Genomic DNA, 6,000 nt, shown 5'->3' with positions numbered 1-6,000 from the left:
ACAGACACTTTGGGAGATTAGCATAATGAATAGGGAATTCATTAGCATAAAGAATAAAGAAGGAATGAACATAGTGAACATTTCAACAAGGTTCTAAATTTTTCAGCGCTACTTTCCTTCTATCTCACACAAAGGTTTGCAAAGCTATAAAATCTTTAAAAATTCCTTTCCCCAGTCTCACTTTGCACTATAATTTTTTTGATTTTGTAACATCAACAATCATGAAGAATGAGGTAGAGATCTAGATATAATGTGTTTCTGTCACTCAGAGAAGTTCTGAAATGTAGGAGAAAGTGTTTATGTATTCCCTATATCCCCATGGAACAGAACTATAAATAAATGGTGCAGATCAAGGAGAGCCAAGTTTTGGCTCCATGTAATACATGGCTTTTTAACATTTAAAGTTTTTATAATGATCATGATGTAACTTGTCTTAGAAAATGCATATCTACCATCCTGGACCAATATAATCAGGCCTTATTGAACATATCTGCAGAGGTGAGTGAGTATAGGTGAGCCATTATCGCTGGTGTCTGTAAGCATGGTTTCATCCCAAAGAACTTTTAATTCTGTAGTCAAACCCTTGTCCATCATTTTTTTAGTACAATATTTTTATAGAGGTTTTTCATATACATATCATTTAAATAAAGTAGAAATATTACTGATAAATTTTGCAGCAAGCATTTAAAGTAATGAAGATTTAGAGGCTATACTGCGTATTCTTTTATCATATGCTGGTTTTGCTGAGTGGTGCTAATTCGGTCACATAAGAGTCTACACTCTAAGCAGCTCTGTTAGATAATAATTGCACATTATTTATAAATAACAATAACAATAATAATAACACAAACCCAATATTTATCCTCAGATGGGGAAGGTATGTTTCATAACCAAATTACCTCAGCATAGACCTTAACACAAAGCAACATATTACAAGGGCAGGGTATTCTGGGAGAACAACTTTGCCCAAACCCTTGCATTCTTTTCTTCCTTTCTTTCTTTTTTTTTTTTTTTTAAGATTTTATTGGGGAATTGGGGAAGGGGAACAGACAAGTTGCTGTCCTTTTGTTCTTCAGTCTAGTTGTGGAGGATGTCGCTTCACTGGCCTATATTAGTATTATCATTGCGCTCTTCCCAGGTGAGGCACATCAGTCGCCGGCCTCTGGATAGCCACTCTTAGCGGCTCTTGGCAGCTCACACTGGCTACCAGCCACTCATATAGCCCCGCTGCAGCCTATGCTGTCGTGGGCGACTCATGGCAGCCCAGCTCCAGGTCGAGCTGTTGTTCACCATCTTAGCTGTAGAGGGCACAGCATCACTGGCCCTCATGTGGGATCCAAACTGGGGCCCTACTGCTCAGAGCTGGTGTCCCAAGCCAACTCCTAACCAATGCGCCACTCGGCTGGCCCTGCATTCTTTTCTTTTCAAAAACATTTTCTCGTATTATATTATAAAATAAAACACAGAATATAAATGCAAAGCTTAATGTATTATTATAAATCAAATATCTATGTAATTACTACCTACATTAAGAAATTAAACATTGCCAGAAGCTGTATGCATACCCCCATTGAATCATAGCCCCTTCCCTCTCTTCTTAAAAGTAACCACTATCCTTATTAGAAGTTAATTATTAACTTTTTTACTTTTCCTTACCTTCTTATGACTCAAGTATGTATTCTTTACACTTGATTATATATATATATATATATATATATATATATATATATATATATATATATTCAAAATATATGAGCATTATATATATATAAATATTGGGTTGTCGGAAAAGTCATGATGCCATTTTGCAATGAAAAACATAGAAAAAAATACATCATGACTTTTCTGACAACCCAACATATAAATATATATAAATCTCCAAGGAATAGATAATCATGTAGTATTTTTCTTTGTTTTCTGTTTTTTCTCAATATTAAATGTATATGCTTCAACTGTGTGGTTGAATGTAGCTGTGGATTACTGATTTTCATTAATATGTGGTAGTCACTTTATTCATCTATTTCACTTCTGATGACCATATAGGCTATTTCCTGTATGGCAAATAATGCTGTTGTTAACATTCTTGTTCTGTTTCCTGGAGCACATGTAACAGTCTTCTGTTGGGTTGATATATTCACAATGGAAATCCTAGGTCATTTTATAAATGTATTCAGCTATAATAGATTATGACAAAATGTTTTCCCTTTTGGGGCTTCCAGTTTCACTCTCTTCCGCAATGTATGAAAATTCTTATTGTGCATTTGTCTCACAAAACTTTGTATTATCTAACTTTAAAAATTTTAAATATTCTGTTTGATATATGGTGGTATCTTATCATGGTTAAAATTTACATTTTCCTGATTGCTAATGAAGATGAGCACTTTAAAGAGGTTTTATGCCCACTTTTTGAAATTTTGTATCTATTTAATTCTTTTTCCATATTTCTACTAAATTATTTATCTTTTCTTTTGACTTATTAGAATTTTTTATATGTTCTAAATATAAGCACTTTGCATTTATATATGTTGCAATTTTAATATTCCATTCTATGTCTTGACCAAGCAAATATATAAGAACTGAAGGAATTTTTGCATGCTGAGATTATTGATGAAGTGATGTTATGGCCAAGACAGAGGACCTTAGAAGCCTGTGAGTACAGAGGCCTAAGTCTGAAATGAAGGTGACCAGAGAAAATTACCAAGGTAATTTTGATTTTGAGAAATAAGAACTCCAGGAGTGCAAACTGCAGGCCAAGGGAAAATGTAAACTTATGTATATTAGTCATAGTCAGTAAATGTGAATTCTTTGATTATTTTATATCATAAACACAGGCCTTTCCACTTATACACATTGCCACAACAGCTGGTCATCAAAAAGTGGTGACTCCTGTTATTTATTTATTTAAAAAATATTTCAAGCAAGAGCTATTGCTGGATCTAGATAAGTATGAAGTATGATAAAAGATACCTCTTCTTTAAATTGACTGTCTTCATACCATAACAGAAGTGATGTGGTATACAACAAAACTTAAACAAATAGAATAACCAAAGAAGAAATTATTTTTCTATATGTTTACATATTAAATTTTAAACATCAGTACTTTACTCAGTCACTAAACTCTTGCAGCTCTTGAAATGAAACCCACTTGGAATCTTCTCAGAGTCATAAATCTGAGTAAAGTCTGACTTAACAATAGTGCCTTTCGTTCAGAGAATAATCCTCAACTTTGGCATTATGGTCCAACAAATCAGTCATCTTGTACATGCTCTGTCCTTGTTTCTTGTTTGCAAAATATCCTTCTTCATTTTTCTTCCTTTCTGGTCTCTGTGCAATCCTAAAGACTATTTCTCTGGTTCTCCTCCTTCCCTCTATTCATGCATCTATCAATGAATTCATTCACTGATTCATTAAATACATTTTTATTTAGCATTTTACATCAAGCACTGTGATAGGCTTTAGCAATGATATATTGGCCATAAAAAAGTGACCCTTATATAAATTTACTTAACCAAAGACCTTATCACTAACTATTTTTCTAAACACTGCTACAAAGTCACTCTTTCTTTACCTTCCCATAGAAATTTATTTGTCTCACTCACAAGGAGTTTATAAGATTCTAACTTGAGAAGTCATTTTGCTAAATGATATGCCAAATCATGGTTGAGATAATGACTAAAACAGAGAAGAATTCCTTTTTAAAGAAGTTCTTAACACACAGTCTGGACTCTTGTTGCTCAACTGCTCCTTCAAGTGATCTTAATTATACCCTCCTTGAAATTAATAGCACTTTAATTACTCTTTTATATAACAATATACTTTATGTATCCAAAGATATCAGAATTATGGACAATGGACAGTGGTGATTGATAAAAGAAATGAAGAGGAAAACTGAGACAGCAGTCTGATTCCTAAGCATCATGTCACTACCCACATTTAAAAACATAATAAGGATGATAGAAGCCATGATTGGAGAATTTTCCTTCTCACAAGTAGCAAGGACATTTGTCTGGACAGAGTTTTATCAAACATGAGACCCTATGACTTTAAAATAAGACTTCTTTCTCATTTTGAACATGAAATTCAGCCTTCATAAAACTAGAAAGTGAAAGACAGGAACAGCTAAATAAATAGGGACTGGGGAAGAGAACATATTTAGGGAGTTTTCTTCCTTTCGTTTGACAGAGAGCAATTAAAATGTGCAAGATATAATTCTACTTGTTTTATTGTACCTGTGTTGTTTTCCTCTGTACCATTGTGTGCCGTTTCAAATACTGTGAAAGAATTACATGTCTTTAAATTTAGTTTCTCAAGATTCTGACTACATATGGTCATCAATAATGGCATAGGATTTTTAACAGGTTGGTCAGACCCAACCATAAAGAAAAAAGTTACTTCAAAAGTAAAAGAAAAAATTTTTTTGAAATAGGAATACTAATGTATTTGTCTTTATTTCATTATCTTATATACTATAAAAGGTTTTAGAACATGATACATGTAGTACACATTTCTTTAAAATTGGTTAAATATGTAGGTGAATGACTTGGTTATTAATACTATTACCTAACATGGCTATTGTAAGAAGTAATGAATTAATGAATTAATGTGGCCAAAAAATTAATGTGGGCAAAAGGCAGGACATATGCTAGCTATTAAAGTCATGATTAAGAAGAAAAAGCATCAGCCCATAATGAAATCTAGATAATTCTACGTCATGTCTCAGACATAGAGGAAATTTTAATGAGCATTTTCTAATGAATTTTTATGAAGATTATGAAGTAAAAAAATTATTCTTATTAACTTTACTTCCACTCCTTGTGTTATATTATCAATTGAAGTTCATTTCCTTGTCCACTTTTGGTGAGAAACTGTCAGCTAAAAGCTATTTATGTTTGAGTATTATTAGAGAAGAGTAGCAGTGAGAGAATGGGATACAATAGATTTATTTTATGTTGATCTTCTCTGAACTCAATAATGACAGATATCTCAGTGATCCACGGAATGGAGCAAGACAAAGAAGGAGAATTTAAGTGGAAGTGAGTAGATGCGTGCTAGTCTCAGTTAAGAATACAAAAAAATTTGTACTTTTAGTGAGCCATTTAACCTCATTTAACCTCTGCTATCAATACTATAAATGTGGGGTGAATAATTTCTCAGCATAAATTTATTGTACTCTCATTTTTTCAAGTCTATTAGTATATTTAGTTTAGTAGAATTTGGATATTGAATAAACATACATTTCAGAGGTGGACTATGTTACTGTAGCATTATTCCAACAACTTGTATATATATATATATATATATATATATATATATATATATATATATATATATATATATATATAAAATCTCAAGAAATCAAAGTGATTTATAGCCTTTACTAGTGTATTGCCCCTAAAAAAGTATTCAAATGTTATCTCCATCTAGGGGCTGTAAATCAATAAAATGTGGTCTTGCTGATGGCTTGAATAGAATAATTCTATAGTATTAATGATATTCACTTTAAGATATTCTGACTTCCCCTTTCCCCTTAAATGCCGACCCTCTGGCAATACTATTCATGTTGCCTTGTGTAATGAAGACACCAAAAAACACAATAGAGAAAAAGAAATGTATCTTCATTATTAATAATTTCTTAGGATTTCGAAAACAGTCCACAGATAACCCTGTTTTAACTCAAGTGTTGCTGCAATAAGGAAGAAAAGAATTGTTTCATTTATAGAACTCTTCTGCATAGTCTTGATTACTAAAGCTTATTAAAAGTAAGAACATTTCTGTGCTTGGTTGAATAGTGCCATGTTCAAAGAGATGATGGCTAGAAAAAGCTGGTGCATCGTCACAGAAAAATGTCACTAGAAAAATGTCATCTACTGATTCCTCTTGAGGTCAGTGTCTCTAAGGAACTTTAACAGTTACCCAGATTATGGGTAGAAATTGCTGAGTGACCAAGTTTGAAAACAATTCTGCAGTGATTCACATTATATTGCAGAAATATGTGTTTTA

The sequence above is a fragment of the Hipposideros armiger genome, unplaced genomic scaffold (assembly GCF_001890085.2).
Source record: "Hipposideros armiger isolate ML-2016 unplaced genomic scaffold, ASM189008v1 scaffold_749, whole genome shotgun sequence".
Classification (NCBI taxonomy): Eukaryota; Metazoa; Chordata; class Mammalia; order Chiroptera; family Hipposideridae; genus Hipposideros; species Hipposideros armiger.
Note: the sequence above shows the minus strand (reverse complement) of the source record.